The sequence below is a fragment of the Channa argus genome, chromosome 12 (assembly GCF_033026475.1).
Source record: "Channa argus isolate prfri chromosome 12, Channa argus male v1.0, whole genome shotgun sequence".
NCBI lineage: Eukaryota > Metazoa > Chordata > Actinopteri > Anabantiformes > Channidae > Channa > Channa argus.
In genome coordinates, this window is record NC_090208.1 from 24094674 (window position 1) to 24116812 (window position 22139).

Consider the following 22139-nt stretch of genomic DNA (forward strand, 5'->3'; position numbering starts at 1 on the left):
GTGGAGAGGTAGAGGCTCTTGGTTTGCAGTAGTGCCTGGGCTTTAAGGATGAAACTCTACTCAAAGTGACACTGTGCGTCTGCAAGTACGGAAGTTTCGCTGTTCCAGGCTGATAGGTACACGCACGCGTGTGAAGCCAAATTAGACTGACGTTGACGTTTTCAACAGAATTACATTATAACAACCAAGTGACCGCTCTTACTTCTGAAATATGCCTTTAACGTTGAGCTTTCACGTTAAAACTACAGAGAAAGTCTAAGACAGCGCTGCTCAGTGTTTCATATTTAAAGACATAACAATTTCAGCTTCTACTATATTGTCCACACTCGTCCACACTTATTCATGATAGTCGAAGCTGCTCTGACTATCAATGAATCGCCCTTAAATGTCGCAAAGGTTTTTTAGTATGTGGTACTCAAGTAAGGGTCACCGAGAGGAATCAGCGTGTGCAGAAAGTGATTAATCACCCGACAGACGAGTTATTAGCTTCATCTCTGATGTTACTCCGTTCATGTGTTAGGCTTAAAGGTCATATGAAACCACCTGTAATGATAACCTTAACTGGTGATTAAGGGACAGCAAGTACTTAAAAATGCATTTGCACAGGCTTTAATTGTCTCATTGACCCTTGTGCTTCCTCTTTCCAGTATTGCATCCAAAGCTCTTATTCGTTTTAACAGAGGGGTTTTCTGTTAATTACCAAGCAGGACCACACCTGGTTTCTCCGACTGACTCAGCTACAGCGTTTTACTGTAGCAGCTGGTGAAAAAGATGTTGTACCCGGCTTTTCGTTTAGACTTTATCACTTCTATCAACACTTAGCTCGACCGGCCATCTGCACTGGTGTCTGTGTGTGTGTGTGTGTGTGTGTGTGTGTGTGTGTGAGCAACGACTCCAGCATCCCAGTGACCCCAATTTGTTTGAACTGACCATGCTGGAAGTGACAGGAACATAGTTGAACCTGGGGTCCCTTCTCATCCAGTCCTCTGTACACTGAGAGGGAAGGGACGATAGGAAAAGAGAGAGCGGTTTGGTTTGAAAAAAAAAAAAACAAATAGAGGTAGGTCATAACTAATTCGAATGCTCTGAACATCAGCAATAAATAATGATAATGACTGTAATCATAAAACATTACCATTGTAATTGCATTGGCCACGATAAATGATGCTCGAGTTGAAGTGGTAATGTAGCTCGGTCAACTGCAACAATGTTGAACTTTAAAGGGTCATTTCCTGTGATTTTTTTGTAAATTGTTTTTCTTTTCTTTTTTTTTTTTTTTTGGCATTTCAGTTTTATTGATGGAGTGGAGAGAGTCACACCCGACAGCAGGCCGTATAAATATCAATAGAATACAACAGAATATCGGAAAGACAAGCAATATAATTTATAGTTTATGTTTGCACAAAATTTTATAATCTCATGTCAGGGAATATTGTAGGCACTGAATTCTAATGGGAACAAATAACATCTCCTGGTGCCTCACATAGTGCTGAAAAGAGTCGTTTAAAAAAGTCAGTTACAATATCTGTAGCTGCCCTAATTACTCCCCACACATGACTGTGCAGTTTTACTGGAGCCACTTTAAACCAAAGACAACGGTACCTGCTGAAAGTGTTGGCAGTGTGTTCTGTGGATTATCCTTAGACACTTTTGACGCTATTTTTGGAATGAGATGTCAGTCATGAATTTTGAATTTTCTGTGCTGTGAGGACCAAAACAAAATTCCATTTGGCTCCATTGTATTGTAACGGTCTCAAAGGCAGATATTGTAAAACCCGGAGAAACAAAACCACAGCATAGTGTAACGCCACTAGAGGATGGTGATGTTTTTTTTTTTTGTTTTTTTTTTTACTTCTCTTTTAACTTTTATTCAACTTCATCCAGAGTTTTAGGTGAACCAAAGTGCATGTTTTTTATTCTAACCTGAAGGACTGGCTCTTTACTGTTTATCTGTGCCCATCACTCTCCATCCCTCATCAGTCATTCTTTCACTTGCTCTTCTCTCAAGAGCATATTCTCGATCTAACTTCTGCGTCTTTCATTTACTCCCTCATTCCCTCATGTCTGGCCCGTTCATTCTCTTTCTCTCCCTCTCGCGCACACATCACTGCCTCCAACACACCAGCCCGGCTCCTCTGCTCTCATTGCAATTACATTTCATTTGCTGCCGTTCCTCCCGAGTCGCTCCCCTAAATGACTGTGTTCGGCCCACAGTGGGTGTTTGGGTCCTGTTAATTATGCCCGTCTCTCTTTGAGGGGAGAAGTACAGGCAAATTAGACCTGAGAACCCAGGAGCTGTGGCCCCATATTATCCCTGCTGATGGGGGCCTCATGGACCCAATCAAGCTACAAAATAGCTTCACATTCAAACAGCGATGGTGGCCTGGAGGTCCAATACCTGGGACCTTATTCGTTAGCTTTGGCTTGTGGCGCAAAAATAGCATTTCACTTTCCATTCTAGGTTAGCGTGTTCCATGAACTCTGACGGGAAGCCTAAGGTTCTCAATCTGATGGACGTGCACAGTTCTGAGAAAATGTGTTGTTTTGTTGTTGACACATCCTAGATTTTTTTATTAGAAAGCAGACACCTACATTCACCCAGAAGTAAGTTCATGGCCTTCTTACGCCTGCATCATGGAGTCAGTGGTCCACAGACTCAGACCAAAACCATTTCCTGCCACTACAGGATATGAAACGTCCCTGACTGATGCTCTCTCTGTTTGTCTAACTGTGAATGCAGGCTCTGGTGGGCACAGCTGATAATAACATGCCACCAGTATGTGATAGAGTATTATTCCTTATCTTCACAACCCACCCGCCTCTTTATGTACCTTTCATCCCTTACCAGGTCTCTTCCTTTTTCGTGACACTCCTCCCCTCAATTTCTGGCCATTTACCTGACAGAGGGCAGGACATCACTCACTACATCTTCCTGACATGCCGTCATCAGGCCCCAGGGGCAGGAGATGTAAAGTCCAGGTTGTGAGATAAGGTGCTTACTCTGAATCTGCTGACTGCGGCCGCTTTTAAAAAATAAAAGGACACACCGTATCCTCACAAGACCTTGGTTCTTCCCTAATTATTTACTGTGGGTGTGTCTGAAAGGGCTGCAAACTTTCTGGTTGACATTTTGAGAGTTCTAGATGAAAAAGCTTTGAAATTCATTATCTGGAAAATGCCATAGGAATGAATCATAGCAGAGCAGACCAAACATGACTGTGCATATTGCAGTTCCGATGCAGAATCGCTGCTTTGACTATAGATTCTCTGTCAGACAGTAGTAAACCAAAAACAGCTGGATTTGCTGTCTGGTCTTGAAATAAATAAGCTGTTTATCCAACAGTCTTCATCTGTTGTACTGACTGGTAGAGAGTTCCTCTGCATTTAATCACCCAGAGGATTTAATTACTACACAAGAGTTAGTAGAACTAATTAAGCCTCTTGGATGAATGGTGAAACATTTTCAGAAATACTTAGTGTGTCCAGTTGCCTTTTACTCACTCTGCTCCACTTGTATCCCACAAGGAATCTAATGCATGATTACAGTTGGGCCCAGTCTAAGCTGTAGTTGCTGCCGCGTTTACAGTTTGGCTGAGAGTTTTTCTTGGTTTTTCTCGGCTGTCCAGTGACTCCGGGTTTTCTGCGAGCGGATATTCTAACTAATTTTGTTGTGATTTTCCCATCTTAAGTTCCTGTGATGTAGGTCACACCTGAGCAATGTTCCATTTGCTGAAACAAGCCAGGGGATTCATTTGAAGACCCCAGGAAGAACTAATTAACAGGACCTTTAACAGTTTATTTTCATAAATGTCACACATGTGCGAGTTAGGAATTCTCCATGACATTAAAACATTACTCTTCGGTTTTATCACTTCTAACGTCAATTATATAGGAACAGACATTTCTGTTTTTCTTCCCTTCACCAGGGAGGATGTTGCTCAGTCCCCATGAAGTCTTTGACAGGATGTTAACTCTACAGACGTAAAATGGTCATTTGGAAGGGCAGGACATTATTTTTGCCAATCTTTATGATATTTCAACCATCGGGGCCTGGGGTGTTAGATTTTAGGGAATGCAGGGTACAGATAGAAATGGAAGTGGGCTGATAGCTAAATCTCCCATCTGTGCTAGTTGGAAAACACAGATGTCCTTGTAAGACCTTGGATGTCAGTCATGAAAAGAAATGGGCAACAATTTATACCAAATATAAATGTGGATTGAAGTCAGAAGCATTTTTGTGGATAGTTTCTTTATTACCGTGAAAAATAAGAATGTCAATAATTGGAAAATTTTAAATGGTTTAATATCTTTGCATGCCACAGCATATGCTAATAATCAGTTCTTGCTTTACCATACCCACACTTAGCAAATTACACTTTCTGATCACATGTGGCTTCCTACTATAAAAGCAGCAGAGAAGAGTCTCATGCATTTCTCTGCCATCATAACTCAGTCCAGACAAAAGTACAACATTCCTCACATTCTTCTTTTTGCTGACTCGCTCATCTTTGTCTAAGTTTCCTGTTTGAACACAGGGCACACAAGGAGCGTTACTTTTCATTTCTGGCTACAGCGCCTGGTCTTCCTCCAGTTTCAAGCTTTGCTTTCCCTGCTGCGCAATTCAGGTGACTGCACTGCAGGCGGCTCCCCACCCAGTGTGATAAACAAAGGCGCTGAGGTAAAGTTTAGAAGACTGTCTTGTTTACCTCGTCATTTTGACTGCAGTTGGAAGGAAATATCGTGTTTCAAGGAGCCTCACAAAAACCTTTACTATCATCAGCTTTATGACTCATAAGGAATTAATAGAAATTACCGTGCAGGTTCTTTAATCCAAGCGCAAGCAATATTCATTCCTTAAGACTCTTAGAATGTGGACTCTTTTATGTACCCCTTTTACAATAAAGTCACAAAAACACAGCGACAAATTGAGGTTGTTTGTTATGCACAGAGAGATGAGTCATTAATGAAAAGAGAAACAGATATCAGAGCCATTCTTTTCATGAGCTACTCATAAACTTTCTAAATGGCCTGACAGATGGTGGAATAAAGTTTAGGTGCACCTTTCAAACTGAGACTTGCGCAATCTTTTTTAGGAGTTTTTTTTTTTTTTTTTTTTTTTAGAGGTGTCTGTTTGTATTTATTGCTGTTCTCACAGGCACTGCTCACTTTTGACAGTCATTACATTTACAACTGGCAAGTTGTCGCACTAACTGCTCCGTGGGATGCTCTTCTGCAGTTATGGGCCGGTGCGCGGCGCACAGCGGGCCTCTCCAAGTACCTCCATCACTTGCTATCCGGCCCTGGCTCACAGCATTAAGGAAGGGCCGCCTCTGATTTACCGTTAGGGTGCCATCCCTCACCACAACTGCCTACTTTGAGAGGAGGTGGAGATCAAATAAGGGCGTGATAGGAGGAGGAACATGGCTATATTTTTTCCTCTTGACCCCACAGTTACCCCTCTTCCAGCATGTGACAAATGCTGATTGAGAAGAAAATTGAGAGAGACAGTGCACAAACGGTGTTTACTTTTCTGCACGTGGGCTTTTTGTAGCCAGCAATCGCATGGTCAAAATGTGAAGTGGAGTATTTGACTTCATTAGATTTACTGCGATGTCTTCTTCTCCACTGCTGGCTAATGAGCGAAACACACCTCTTTTTCTTTTTTTTTTTTTTTTTTTGGTAGATTCCACCACCCTGGCTTTTTCATATTCATTTTTTTAGATGGCTACAGGTTTATCTGTCAAGTGTGTAAGCCAGCAACTGTTTAATTTTAGGCAGATAAATATGATGTGACATGCAATGGCAGCCTGGGATAAGATGAGTAGCGAGGAGAGCAGGGCGGATGGAGGGCTTTCAGAGTGCAGCGAGGAGCTGAGAGATCCTGGCATCAGATAAAGGCAGATGGTGATGCAGATAAAACTGTCAGAGAGAAGCAGAGGCTTTTATACTTTGCTCCCTAACCCTGTACTACAGACACATGTAGACATAGAGGCATAGGTGTGCACACACACACACACACACACTGTATAGCCACACACAGTACGCCTTTACTCCTAACTAGCTGTCAGAGTCACAAGTGGCTTTCAGGTTTCAGCACATTTGCAAGGACACCTTCACATTCACTTAAAGGACATGTATGATTACCACTAACACACACTTTAGTACATGCACAGTTACAGTTACGACAGGCTTCCATACACATCTCTCCTACACTTTGTGATTTTGTCATTACCTTATTTATAACTCCCCTCACCCTTACCCTTTATTTCTTGAATGACTGTCACTTTTCTGACCTGCTCTCCTCCGTCTTGTCAGAGCGGTGTAAAAGCCAAACATGCAGGGAGGGACAAGGGGATGAAGCATGAGGAACAACGGAGGGGGAGAGGGAGGCTGTGCTGTGATAAATGCAGCTGCCATGCAAAAGGGAGCGTGGGCTGCCGTCAGTAATGAGATCGGGTCCTGGTGGGTTTGGCATGGTCTCTCTCCTCAGTCAGCGGCAGTCTGACAGTATATTGATTAATCTTTCCCATTCGCATCACTGATTAATTGTCCCTGTGGGTGGAGGAATGGTGGGGTGTGAGCTGAAATGGGCGGCAGATACTGCATTGGAGGTTTCATCATGGGTGGCTAGCTTTCGAATGGTCAAGCAGATGAAGAGCTACACCTTCCTGTAAATCCTATTTCCATCATAAAGACCTGCACTTTCTTACCTAACCGTTCATATTAAGACCCTGTCATGTGGCTCCTGATACTTGCTGCCTTAGACGCAGAAATTAGTGCATAAAAATCTTATAACTCTGGATGATTAATTCAAAGTAGTGCCTCTTATGGAACCTGGTCATCTTGATTTTTAGTTGGTAAAGATGCCTTATGAACCCAAGAAGTAAAATACAACTGCTCAGGTCTAAAGCGTCACTTCACTGTTTGGGGTGTTAAAATAAGATTCACGTTTGACCATTGGTGATGTTAAATGAGCTGTTTTATCTCATACAATTGCTGGAAAACCAGCAATTGTTTGAAGCAACTTACACATTGGACTTTAGGTTTTGGTGTGCTGCTAAATGGCATGTGGCCAGATACTAAACAATGAACCATCTACAAAGTTTTATCTAAAAACCTGAATCTTGATCAGTTAAGACTTATTATCCTTCTTGCCCCAAAGTTTGTTGACTAAACTTAGAATATTCTTCTTATTTTTAAGACATCACTCAGTGTTCCAGCTACCAATGAGAACAGCTTCTAATGTTTTACAAATAAAATTACCCTTCTTGGTAAAGATTGTTTTTACCACTTAAAATACATGTGTAGTATTAAAAGTAGCCGATGAGGTCCTATAAAAAACATAATCATATTGTTAACAAGTTGGCTCTCTTTAGTGCCTATAGGTCATTGAACTTGTAGCTCACACTTTGTACGCTTTGTATCCTGTGAAAGCCAAGTGGTGGATGGCATTTGGGATCAATAAGCTATTAGTGGCCAAGAGAGCACAGCTGTCTGTTTGGTTTCAGTCCTGTCTTTAATAATCATCCAGGCTAGGCAAAAGAATGCTGTTTCTATTCATTCTTGTCTGCCATCTTCAGAGATGAGTGGGACCCTGGATAAATGAGTGGAGAGATCCAACAAATGCAGATGCTTCCACACAAGTGGACTGCATGGTACGGTTGAGCAATTAACATCCAATCAAGCCCTGCGGCTTGTATGAAAACGCTGCGCGGGCCCTGTTTGGTTCTTGATTTTGGATCAAGATGGCAAGAGGAAAAGATCTAAGTGACTTTGAGGGAGGGTTTATTGTCGGGGCACAGATGGCAGGAGCTGAAACCACAAGCACTGTTCAACTGGCTGGGTTTTCAATAGGAACAGTGACTAAAGGGACATCTGCATTTAGGTCTTTGGGGAAGACATCAGTCGATCGAGTCAAAAATTTTCAACTATGATGGTTGTGCATTAGTGTGACGTGTAATTAAAAATAGAAGACTGACACTTTTTCAGATAACTGAAAATTGCAGGAGGAATCATGTGCTGTGGCCTTTACAGTCAACCCACTTGAACTTGGGGCAGTACATTATAAAGACTCAAGAACTATCAGGATTGGGCCGGGGCCTCCAGTGCTAAATGCATTTTACACTTTTTTTTAAAAGCCAGCTGAGCACGGAGGTTGTTTTATTTAGCTTGCTACATTAACCACACTATACATGTAGATTATAGCTGCAGCCTTTATTTTTATACAAATGCAGGTAGCAGGTAGTGAGCATCAAGGTTGAAGTAAGTTGGGAGGATGGAGGCTAATTTGTTCAATCTTCACAGTGCATTGGACCTGCTATGGAAATGCAAATCAAAATGTGCTGGAGTGACTTTTACTTTACAGGGGGTTGCTAGAGTTTAGTCCCTGTGTAGTAAGTAAGTATGAAGGGAGTTTTCCGGGGAAAATGCAGCTTCAGTTCTCAGTTATCTGGGTGAAGTTATCTGGAAGTTGAGTAGTGAAAAGTAGACCACCACTGCCCCAAGTAGCTTCAAGTCCAGTTACCACGACCTAACTTCTAGGACTCCTTACATATTGCTATTTCCTTTGCCACCAATCTGAACTTGTACTGCATAAACAATTTATTCAGACTTTACAGTATGAAAAATGTCAGTCTACTGTATCCTCATAATTTCATTGTTAATTAGTTTAATTTCACATTTGATGACCACATAAGTCAGATTGACATATGTATAGAGTGTATAGCTAGTTTCCACAGTCCCAATAATATAAGAAGAGAAAAAGAAGAAAAGTGTGTGTGTGTGTGTGTGTGGAGGGGGGAGGGCAGAAAGAAAATCAAAAGCATGTAAGCCGATGGAAAGAAAAAGAAATGGAGGGAGTGTACATTTATCCAGTCTACTTTGTGTTTACTGAGGTGCCCTGAGGAGGAGACCACTGTGAGGTCCTCTCCAAATGACATTGCCGCACATTCAACCCTCAGCTCCCTCCGGATGCACTTTAGCCAGGCCTCCCCTTCATCACTGCAGTAAGCACCGGGCCAGCACAGACAGGACAACTGGTTTATTTAACACATCTCGAAATTCATCCAACACCACCCAACATTAGTTGTTAGGAATGATGCCCCCATTTGCATTCAGATTCATCTGAGCCTATTATCGCCGTTGCCGCTATTAATGATTCTCTGTGACTAATATGCTCGTTTTCTGTTTGAACGCACAGGTGTCTGCACTATTCTCAGTGGTCTCATTAAAACTTTTCTCTTCAATGATTAACTCATAATGCTGACACATGCATCAATTTCAGAGTGGATTCTCCACCCTTAAACAAACACCAATTTCACATAGTGCTTGCGCAGTATTCAAACTCCTAATTTTCATATTTAACACATTCCCCTGGTGTCTGGCTATGCATCATAATTGTCTACTGAGAATCATTGAAAGCTTCCAGTTAGCATTTTATCTAACACTTTTTGGACTTTGGCTGACCCTTATATGCCTTCTTCCCTCTTTGATTCATCACAACATCCATAATTCATCCCTTGCCCTTTCCTACGAAAGTTTGTCTATTGACTTTCTGTAGTCTTTTAATAAAGCTTATGTCTTCCATTGATTGTAAAACCACTTTGAGTCCGTGCCCCCCTTTAATATCTCAATCGACCACCAAATGAGCATCCTACATCACTTTCAGTCCCACTTCTTCGATAAAAATAATCTATAGCTTATTGCCCGAACACTATGAGTGTTGTGCTACTGTGAGAAGAATCCACACACTTCGACTTCCATGAGTTGAGTGTCCGAAAATCTGCTTTGACACCCCCCTCACCACCTGCCTCCTAAAATGGTGGTTAGCCTAAATCCCAAACCCTGTTACTGAAGCTTACTTCACTCTTATCTCACTGTTGACTACCTTGGGAGGGTGTTTCTACCTCGAACATAGGCACGCACAAAAGAAGGACTGGAAGATGAGCGGGAAAGGAGGGTATATGGAGAAACTGACTTACAGATTAAAGAGGAGAAAGGGTAAGGCAGCTGAGCCGCAGAGAGAAAGATGGACTACAAGGAAGTGTCTCAAAGGCTGTGAGAGGCAAAAAAAAAAAAAGATGTTTACATCTGCTCATCCATGCAAAGCGCACGTCTGTATCTCCAAGCCCTCGGTGATATACTCAAGGCAGAAATGATGAATGCATCCCTTCTGAAGTCACCACTCTGAACTGTGCAAGTCCAGCGACCACTCTGCTGTTGATAGAACAAAAACTACTTCATTATTCAGTACTTTTGTTGTTCTGAAAATGAATGCCATTAAGAATAAATGTGGAGCTGTCAGCATAAATTTGGTCAGAACTGAGAGCGCCGAGCGGTGTAGAGCAAAGATAAGAAGAACACTTTTTTTTTTAACTGTAATTCCTTTTGAGGAATAAAAGAGCTCTTAATAAATGTCACAGCCAGTGTTCAGCAGTGAGTTAAATTCCACACAACATCCCTTTGAGGAGAAAAAAAAAAAAAAAGACAATCGCCTGGACCAGGAGCATGGCAGCGACTGTGCTGTGATGCTTTTTATTTACCGAGTTGGCTGAGAATTTATAGTCCACCATAACCTGAGCAGCTGGTTGCCAGTTAATTTCCATGGCTTTGAGAGGAACAAAGGGCCTGAAGAAGAATTATGATAGTGATGACAGAAGAGTGACAATGAATGGCTCATTTGAGATTTTTTTTTTCAATGTCTGTGTTTTAGGATATCGCCGTACTAAATTGTTTGTCGTAATCTGGAAACAGTGACGTAGCTACAACAAAGTCATTTAACAGTCAGATGATCAAACAAGTTAGAGACCAGCCAAAAGTTGAGACACTGTCATGTAATCTAATTAGTGACTGTTTGACTGACTCGTTGTCCAAATCAACCTCCGACAAGTTTGCGAATGCTTTAGAATTGTCTTTATTTCTGCATGACTACAGTGTGAAACAGGACCAGATAAAAAGAACTAAACAAGTGAGCCACAAAATTATACTTCATCCTTTCTTTATTCTTATTGTCGAAACTTATCGAGTCTCTGATATTAGCCTTAATTGGTGGTGTGCTTTTACAGCACAAAAGCCAATTAAGCAGTTAAGTTCCTGAGCCCTTCACATCAGCTTGGAGCGAATTTACCCAATTCCCTTTCTGAGCAGATTCAGTTCAGGGATGCTCTTTGCCTTCACGTCCTTCTATAACATCTGTAGTAGCCATTTGAAAACATTACATTTCTCCTGTTTGTGAGAACGAATAGTGTGTTTGGGATCATTATCCTACATTTTCTTGTCAATTTTATTTTTACAACCCAGAGTTCATAACTTTGTTAATGATGGCATGTCATCAAAATCCAATGGCAGCAAAACAGGCCCAGATCATTCTATTTGTGCTGCTCTTTGTAACCTCCTGGACTATACTGTAACAGACCTCACTTTTGGTTTTATATATTAGTCTAGTTCCCTTTGCAGGCGCAACAGTGATGCTGATTGTTCTCCTTTTGTACACAGAAATCCCTTTTGTTCAAGTCATGACATACTTGTACAGAGCTGTGTTGTCAACATCAGGCTTTGATAGTAAAGACCCAGATTTCGCATCTTTTAGACAGGGACTCCTGGACTGATACATGGGTCTCATATCATCAAACGCCTGATTTTTATTTTCACTTTCAAATAAATTAATAATCCTAGTTCCACATACCTCTGCCAAATATTTAAATTCAGATAATGTTTAAAATACATAATAGAGTTTTTCTGTCTAACCTGTTTGATTGGATCCCCTCTTCTGATGTGTCTGAAAATGGAGACACATTTTAGGTCATTTATGGAGAAAAACTAAAATTCCAATGAGTTCACAAACCTTTAAATGCCACTCTACCTGATCTGGTGCTCAAAACCACAATCCAATATTATTTCCTCACACAATTCAGATTGTGTAATCCAAGATCATTTATTTCAGATGTACTGGATTTATAGTGCTATATGTATCATCATTGTAGTGTCAATGTAACACATTAGTTAACCCTCATCTATGTAGCAACACCCACGTGTTACAGTCTTTTGTTATTACAGTGACATTTGTACGGTTAGACATAAAGCTCCAAGCTAAAAGACAAAGTTAATAAGATGGATTTTTTTCGTTACTCAAAAATGAAAATGTCCTCTCATCCTCACATTTAGCCTATTATCCTCTTCTCTCTTTTCAATTTTTTTTTTCTTTTCTGTGGGTCAAGGAGTAGTTTGACCAGTAATCCATCCCCATTGATATGGCTGACTGAGGCTTTAGCCCACTGAGCAGCAAGAGAAGTCGACTCTCCTGTCTTCCTCTCTTTTTTTTCCCAAGAGATGAAATCCTGTTGTCAGACTGGTGATAACCGATGCATGATGGGCCCCCAAGGTCTGTACAAACCTGTCGCAGAGACCATCCTATGGATGTTCATTGCTGAATCTTTCATGTGCTATCACAAAGCTGATAAGGTGCAAATAGGATTGGCTTGCCGCAGCTGCTGTATTGCTCTGGTAAACCTGCTGCAAAGACTGATTTTGGCTGAATTTGAAGAGATAGTTGAAGACAGTTGTTCGGAGGAAATATAGAGGATAGAGTGCAAAGATACACAAGCTGTTGCACACTGTATTGTGTAGTTGATATTATAGTAATGATCCCCCATAAAGATTCCCTCCTGTTTAGCTTATAAATAATCCAAACAATCGACTATACATGCTGTCATTAAAAATTGTTTATCACAATATTAAAATATCATTTATTTTGGTAATGTGCATTAGAATTTGCAGCTGCTTAATGCTCACTTAATGCCACTATGTCCCTTTTCAACAACAATCTGTCTCCAGTCAGTTTGCAAGACATTATTCATCAGGCATATCCTCTTTTGTGTCTTTTGTGTCAGAATTCAATTTGATCAGAGAAGGAAGAGGAGGGGTGGTGGGAAAAGTGTACTGTAGCTCTCACTCACTTTGATTCATTACGGCTGCCATTCAGCGTCTCGCTCTTTTCTCCGAGGAGGGGGTCAGTTTGAGGGAAATGCACACAAGCAGCCAAAGCTGCAAATGGCTTCGGCAAACAAAACTCAATAAAAGGGTCTTTTGTTTCCCTAAGCTTGTATTCACAGGAGCTATGTGAATCCAGACCTGACGAGAGAAAAGATCATTTCTTTTTTTCTTTTCTTTTTTTAACACGTTTATGAGCTGTGAAAAAAAAAAGGAAGCAAAACAAACAAAAATAACTGTGTCAGACTGAGAATATTCATAGATGTCACGAATCAAGACATTTCGCAGGCTCTTTGATTCTCACTCAGCACAACAGTTTTACATACTCCCTCCCAAATATTTAGGGGAAGCAAAGCCACAAGGGAGAAACCTCTAATAAGTGATTGAAGGATTGGTGTCATGGTATTATTCCTGCTCAATTTAGGAGTAGGAAGGAAGTTCATCATTCATTCATTGGCTGCTGCCGCTGAGAGTTGCTTTTCTTAGGTTCATCTGAATCAGATGCAAGAATCAGCAACAGCCTTTAGGATAAGGAAATGCAAAGGTAAAATCCAACTAAAGCATGACCTCACAACTCCTCTGGCAACCAGGAGCCACCAAACACAGACATCAGCAAATTTCAAACTGCCAAACAGAATGTATAGCTGCAGCTACTGGGTTAAGATTATTCTTGTTTGCCTCTTCATTTCCTAACTCCCTGTCTCTCTGATTCTTTTATTATATCTCTGTTTTTCTCCTCCACTCCATCTTTGCTGAGTCAGTGCTTGTACTTACACAGAGCCAGACTTCAGAATGATATGCTGAATAAGTACCCTTATATTCGTAGCTGATGTAGCAAAAGGCTGAGGGAGAGTTGGTGCAAGTAAGTAAGGAAGGAAGGAATTTGCCAGTTTGACTATAATGAGGGTAGGAAAGCGTGTTTTCATATAGTGCCCCTTCGGAAAAAAAAAAGGAAATGTGCTGACATTATTTCAGCACAGGCTATGATGTGAGACATTAAGGGACGTGGCCAGATTTACAATTGTATCCACAGCTGCAGAGAATGTGACGTTTTCCAGAAGATTGGTGAAGGATTCTTGAGGGGTGGCACAGACTCATTAGGGTTCAGCGCAAAGTCGCAAGACAAAGTGTCCACCAAGTCTATTATCCTGTTCATTTTGGACATGTGGACTGGGCTAGTAGCTGTCAAGCTGTTCATCCCCTGACCAAAGAGCTGGGCCAACTCGAGGAAAAAAAAAAAAAAAAAAAGCTCGCTCGTTGGATGTCTTCCCAGAGCAATTAGCTGAACCCACATGCCTGTTTGATTAATACACAGATGAAAATTAGCTTCTCCCGGCAACTCTGCTGAGCCTGAGCTCCTTCCATGTCGACCAGACAGGATATCAGTTTGTACTTTGCTACTGTTGACTCATGCACAGGGCATGTGTAGGGTGTAACACTGGATTGGGATGATGTACGTTAACGCCGCTGTGGCATGATAAATGGACGAGGAAGTGGGCCGCTGTCATCCGCCCTGACAAATGAGGCTCTTTCCCTGTCCTGCTTACTCTACCTGCTCACCAGTTTACATTTCAATGCAATCTTTGCTCATTCAACCAGGCCGTAATCCACGCATATGTGACAAATAGGGCACAGTTATCAAAGCTGGCAGTCCCAATGATTGGAAAAAGGCAATAGTCAAGGCCGAGGAGACCATTTCCCTGATGGATTAACAGCAATCGCTTACAGCGTCCCAGAGCTGTTTACACTGGCCGTCATAAGGCAGATTGAGCATCAGTAATGCCTTTCTCTGGACTCACTTGATCAAAAGCAATCGGATAGCTAATCAACAGATGTAATGGCGTACAGTGGTCTGTTTCCAAAAGCAGCAGATGTATTATCATCAGAGAGAAAATAAGATGGGTAAACAACCAGCACTTCACATCCGGACTCTCTGTCTCTCTCTCTCTCTTATTCACACACAGACATACACAGACACAGCATCCCACCTGGGAGGGATGATCTGAGCACTGACTGTGATGCCAGTTACACAGAGAAGAGGACGACACCCAGGAGCTTTTCTGAGAGCCCCCACCTGCTGTTTTAACAAGGCCCAGATCATTGAGCCTTCTCTGGGTTAGATGGCTGGGAGTGGTGGCTCTCAGCTCTGTGCGCCTCCCCCCTCCGACAGGTTTGCAGCTGTGTGTGATCGTGCTGCACTTTTTCTTACCTTCGTGCATAGTTCAACACTAGCAGGTTTACAACACACCTATCTGTAAGGCAGTGTTCACACAGTGTTGGCCTCACCCTAGAGGCTTCCAAGGGCTTGTAAGGTTTGGATGGGAAGCAGTAAGGAAAGTTTTCAGCCTCAGAACCTCACATGCACACACACACATGCATACAGAAACAGACCTTATAAATCTCTCCATGCTGGAGGCTGTCACGGCAGGGTGTTGCGATGTTATGCTTGCCATGACAATTAGCAGCACATCTGGCCTGATGATTGAGCAAGTTGGCCGGAGAGCTGTTTACAGCACCGCCAGTGTATAATGTATAAATCTGGAGGGTCATGGGGTTGCCAGAGGGGGTGAAACTTTGCCACAGCTTCTAATGGTACATGATAAGTTTTTAAGGTGTGTCTGACCTGATGGCAAAGAAGAAATAGCACTGCTTTTCTCAGGTGGCGTGTATTGACATGATGGGCATACAGAGCAGGTAGAGAATCATCTGCAGACACAACCATTCAGCAAGGATATGTAGCTTTTCCAGGATTTCTCCTTTGCTGTATTAAAAAGCGAATTTGTTTCTGGAATAATCCACACAGGACGGACTACAGGAAAGCTTGATTAGGGGAACAATGTTTTCCCAGTGTAAGTGAACCTCCAAAAATAGCAAGACAAGAAGTAAATGTGTGCATGCAAAGTGAAAGATGAACTGTGCGTGAATGAAATGAAAGCCACCGCCATCACTCAATGTTGGTGCTCAGTGGGGTGAACGTTGTAGGAAGAAAGGTTTTTCCAGTAATTGGCTTGAGCATGGGGTGTAATCAGAGAATTAGTGGAAGATTGCTCTCAGAGTGAACATTCACATGCCTTCTGAATATTATGACCAAGGTCATGACGACAGGTAGGCTGATAGTTATGCATCGATGCACCTCCAGATGTTCGAGATTTGAGAAACCACGGAGGGAGAAGATCGTAGAATTTTAGTGTAAGTTCCTTTGGTTTTATGTCCTAATAAATGTTCCCATTGAGTTAAATTAATATTGCTTTGCGATAATATATTTAAATGAAGTCTAATACAGAAAACTAGTTACCCAATAGACTAAAGGAAGCAAACTGACCAAGAGCAAGACTGAAGAAACAGTACGGTATACATCATTAAACTGGGTTAATTGTCCAAATAAAGATTTGTTTAGGAAAATAATAGTTTCAGACCTCTTCGTAAATTGCTGTGATTCAGTCCCAGAAAGCAGAATCTAAAAGTAGTAAATACAGTGCTGTGAAACAACCCCTCTCGATTTCTTCTTTCTGTGTGTATTTCACGCTAAGCTGTTTTAGATTGTTAGAGAAAATCTCACATAAAACAAAGACAACGTGAGCCGTCACAAAGAACAAGTTTTGAATGAAAAATGGCTGATGGTTTTTGGATAAGTAAAGGGGGCTAATACAATACATTTATTTCCCCACAATACCAACATAATACGTAGTGGTTTTGATTTGTCTTCGCTTTAAAATGCAATTCTTATGTTAAACCTGTGTTTCGCTTGCCCTTTAAGAGAGTATGTGTGAAGCTGAGAGGTAGGGAGCACCCTGACATCCACCCAGCACTGCCAAGGCCCCTAATTATCCCCTTGGAATGATGAAAATGAAAAAGAAATAGTAAAGATGGAGCCACAGCCTGGTGGTTCATTTAGCCAAGCGTTTATAAAATGAAACCCCCCCCCCCCCCCCCCCCCCGGCTAAGTCTGGAGCCATATTAGGAAGTCTAATGCCTGTCTGGAGAGATAAAGAGAGGTAAGGTCACCCTAATCTGCCAGTTAGATGGGGCAGTGTATCCTGACAGACACAGAAGGGAAGGTGTGGTCACGGACACACACGGATACCTCACCCACTCATCCGCACGTGTGTTCAGCATTCTACCAAAGCCGCTCGGGTTCACGTCATCAGAGAGCGAGACAGATGGTAAGATAGTGACGGATACTTAGAGACAACACCTGGATCATTTTTTCCAATAAAGCTCGTCTGTTCTTGATTAATCCCCGGTTCCCTCTTAGCTTATAAAATATATACGGAACATCTACCTCATTAGAAATATGTTTTGGAAGTAAAATGAAAATGTCAAGAGACTCAAACTGTGACGTGCACACTGAGAAATGATGCACAAAGCATCTTTTTCAATTTTACAATCAGCAGTGTGCAGGGAATACCTCCCTAAAAAGCACCAGCTGCAGAATCTAAACACTTCATTATGGTATCCTCAAGGTACATTCCCATACACTCCAACCAATAAATGTATGCAGCCATGACGCTTGTTAGAGCTGCTTTTATTCTACAAGGATATCAACAGCATATGCCAGCGTCTCCTCACTCCCGTATTTAGAGATGTGTTGCTCATCTCCCGCTCCCAGTTGATTAGTGAAAGAGAGAAGGCACCAATTCCCTCATCAGACACAAAACTTAAAGCGAGCTTTAATTAAACTGTAAACTTCCTTCCTGTGTCCTCCAGCACATTTCATCTGTTACTTTGATTCTATTAGCTTGTAATATAAAAGGTGTTTGTTGGAATGCTGATGACCCCCCCCCCCCCCCCCCCCCCCCCCCACAGTTATAGCCAACCATCCTGAGCTCTCAGACATTTATTCACAGCAGCCATTTTGCAACCACAATAAAAGGGAGACAAGTGTCAAGAGAGTTGACTCTGAATCTGATGGGAGTCGTGTAATATCCCTTCCACTGTGTTCAGTGGCATCTGATAAGGCGACAGCTCTTGAATGCGTTCTCGAGTGAGAGCCGGGCTGCCTTGTGGCGCCCCGTCTCGCATAGGTGATTCAGCATGCGTACAGAGGGATCTCGTTTTATCTGTTTTTCTCCTGCTCGCATCCTAACATGAGCCGACTAGACTGTCAGAGCGAGGGCATTACCTGTGCGTGAAAGGGAGGCTTGATTTGGACAGTCTGTGATGTGCGGAATATGGCGCATGTTGGAGACAGTCTGTGTGAGCATCTCCTACCGAGCGACTGTCGCTGACCTCCGTGTCACTCGGCTGTGTAACACATCGTGACCCGCAGTGTCCTCCAGCGAGGCTTCGTCCTCTGCCTTTCTCGCCAGTGTCAGTGTCACTCGGCATGTGTTAGTGTCAGCTGAGGCCACGGTATCATGTAGCCTTTCACTCCTTATCAAAGACACGATAGGTACAACCTGCCCTGAGTCGCTTACTCCGACATGCTGTCTCTACACGTCTGGATCTTTATGCTTGTATCTTTCTCCCGTCAGTTGATTTTCACTCTTTTCACTCTTCCGTTTTTATCGGTTTCTCCTCACTTCCAAGGTCGTAGTTCTTCCCAGTTGGGTTTAACACACATTAGCTATTTCACAAACTGCGAGTTAAGTAAAATCGGTGACATGTTAACACGTTGCAGAAGGATTAATGAAAATATGTGAATAGTCAGTGAGCCATGAGGTTTACAGAAGTTTTGTGCTGAGGAATTGTGGGGAAGGGTAGAGAGAAGCTTAATGAAGCACTGTAGCCCCCTTACACTGAAGTGAAACCAGAACTTAAAAACTCTACTGCAAATCCCACTAAGATTTGTAAGATTGCAAATAACTGCAAATCCATCCTGGGAACACAGGTTTTTTTTTTTTTTAAGTTTGCAATAGGGTTTTAAAGAACCGTCAGTTTTGAAGCAGCCTTTAACAAACACCATGTCCTATAATTGTTAGGCATTTGCATGTGTCACAGCTCAACAGAAGAGGTGAGTCCACGAGCGAATCGACAGGTCACAGCGAGTTCAGAAATGTTGACAATAGCAGCCCAGCAGAGAGGACTGAACTCTGTGGAAGCGTTTAAACAGCAGAGATCACAGCTAGAACGCTGAAATTCCGACTTTAGAGGAGAGGTGAGATTAATGGATGTGGAGGAAGACATGTTACGATGACGCTCTGCTGCGATTGTAGTTTGATTTCAAGCAGAATTTTCAGTTTTCTACAAATTAAATAATATTATTTAACTATGAAAATTGGGTTTATGCAGTAGTTGTGTAGCAGTTGTTTCGGAATATGGACACAGGGACACAGGCTTTCTTTGTTTTTGTTTTTGTTTTTGGGGGGGGGGTGTTTATGGCCAAATTATTAGAACCACCACTACCCATTTCAACCTCAATAATAAACACATAGAATTTTTTCAACCTAGAAGCAGAAATGATAACATTTCTGCTTTTTAAGAGTAGAAGTTTAAAAATAGAGCCTCTGTATTGGATTGCAATAAATTGCACAGGTGGTCATAATGTTATGCCTTATCAGTGTATATATGTTGTAGTGTGTCATCCCTGCAGAACTTTTCGTGAGCCTTCTTAACTCTTTTTAGCTTTTTTTTCAAAATCACCTTCTCTTTTAACTTAATGCATGTTGGAGAAGTCTGGGCCCTGCCATGTATTTGTTCCAGTTAGACAGGGTTTATCCAACTCTGTAACTGGCCTGCAGTTAATCCCTGCCTTTCTTTTCAGCCACCTTCAATGGTGTTTAAATTACTTCTCCGTCCGACTGTGGCACAAATTGGTTTAGGTTGGTGTGTGTGTGTGTGTGTGTGTGTGTGTGTGTGTCTGTGTGTGTGTTGTGCACGCTGTAAAAGAAAAATTATGGCACTCCAAAGGTTCTAACATGAGAGTAGGCTGCAGGTTTTCTCACCCATCAATAGCAAAATAAGAAAAGGGAGCAGGGTAAAAGCAAAATTGGAGTAGTGATAAAAGGCTGCTTTGAAAAATAACTATAGCTGTGAACTCCGCTGAGAATATGTGTGATGGACGACATGCTTGTTAACTTTTTGCGTTTTTTAATAGCTGGGAGAAACTCGGGGAAGACAGTAAAACTCCTGCTCAATTAGCATCTGTAGGGTGAGAGGCTGTAGATCTGCCAAGGGTAAAGCATCCAAATGTGTGAGGCTCCAGTCAAGAGAGCCATGCAATATGAATCGCTGAGCAGAAACCTGCAGAAAGCCAGATTAATAATGATTGGAAGATGAGATGCCACAAAGAATTCATTATTCCCTCTCTTAAATAAATGAGCCCTGGGCTGCGACTTCACCGCTGCCACCTCTGATATAACACACGCTTTAATCAGGTCTGTCAGGAGGACTGCGCCCTGAGCATGTGTATGTTCATCTTCATATGTGTATGGATGTGCAGACCTTTCCTATTCTTGCTCGTGTCTGGGTAGAGGTAGAGGAATAAGGAAGAGGCTGTATGTGGACAGAATCCTGACTTTAAGTATGTTTTTAGATGACGAACGATCCTTTATTGCTTCCATTCCAAGAACACTTACAGTGCACATCCTACTGCTGGCCTGCCTGGAAACGCTGGTTATAGACATCTCATTGAGTTTCCCAAACGTTCACTCTATGGATTAAGCAATCGCTGCCTGTGTGTATCTACACTGCTGTATTTTTTTTTATTAACCCTGCAGTGATACCGTTCTGAACTGCGGCACTCGGAAAACGGCTGCTTTACGATCTAGTGGAGCACTTGACATAATTTTATTTTACTGGCTTTCATTCATATAAGATGCAAAGTGTTTGCCAAAGTGCTAAAGTTTCCAGTGTATGGCTCAGTGGTTAAGTGACCAATAAGGCCAGCGTGGGAGTTCGATTGGCCCTTCAAGCCTTGCAAACAGGCTAGTTATCAAGTATGTATATAAACTTGGCATTTTCTTCTTTAAATGATGGCCTGTGCACTGGTATGAACAGTATTTACATTTGTAATCATAGCAATCGGCTGCGCACAAAAAGCTACCAAGCTGTCTTGGTAGCAAGCAAACTGCTAATATCGTTTTGTGAATGATCTTTTTCTGGCTGCATCTCTACGTGTGGTGGTTTACAGATCTCTAGCTTAGAAGGAGAGTCCTGTCTATATGTTTGACTATGAGCCCTCAATATGAGCCCATTGTCACTCCAGCACAGTGTAGACGTCCTCGTGACAGTTCTGCTGCATGTGTTACATCTATACACACATACACACACACACACACACACACAAGAAGAAAGGGCAAGCCAAAAAATAGCATGCTGTAAAAATCTTTCCCTCTGTACAAAATGATTCCTCTTTGCATAATATGACATGTTGCTGCAATGCAAATATATTTTTAACCCAGTTGGTCAACTTCAATTGTATTATGTCCTGCTCTCGTCTGCACCATTCAACTCCTTTCTAACCTTTATCTGTCTGCTCCAAATCTGTCAAGTCCATTCTAGTGTGGTGTGCCACTGAGGCGTCATCTGCTCAACTGTTTCCATGTGGACTCCTGTTTCTCCTCCCCACCCCTCCATCCCTCCACCCTCTTCCTGGCTCTTATTTTCTCATCATGCTGCTTGGCGCCGACTGCCAAGCTTTTGTCGCGTCCTCACTTCCAGCCAAAATGGAAGCATCTGGCTCTGGCCTTTTCAGCACAGCCTGTAGGATAGTTATATTTACCAGTCCAGTAATTGGGGTTGCAGAACCTTGTTGTTGGTGTGTGTGTGTGTGTGTAGGGGGGTTGTAGTTTGTATTGAAAGAAAACAGAAATAGAAAACAGAAATAATCATCTATGATCACATTCAGTACACATTGTTAAGAGGTTATTTCTCGTTTGATAACTTGACATACTCAACGCAACATATTTTTAAGATCAAAACTACATGTAAAAATGGAAAAATACTCTGGATCTTAATTTCTTTTCCTCTGAAGTTTATGGACAGAACAGACCGTTGTCTTGTACACACACTGTGTGTGATACTTCCATCACGCATGGGCAGAACAAGTTACCCCTGCAACTTTTTTTAATCACGCACTGAAATTCCTCACATCTGAAAAGTAAAACCTATTTACAAACCATGGCCTTCCCCGAAGGTTAATGGGAGGTTGGGCGTTAGGGTTTTTCAGAGATGGCTGCTCTCATAAAGTTCACATTAGCCTGTTAATTAAG

At 42.0% G+C, this 22139-nt stretch overlaps 1 protein-coding gene across 16 annotated transcripts in view; it reads left to right on the forward strand.

Moving 5' to 3' along the window:
• Positions 1–22139, forward strand: part of nrxn2b (neurexin 2b) — a 628821-nt gene that overhangs the window by 527538 nt on the left and 79144 nt on the right. The window lies entirely within an intron of this gene.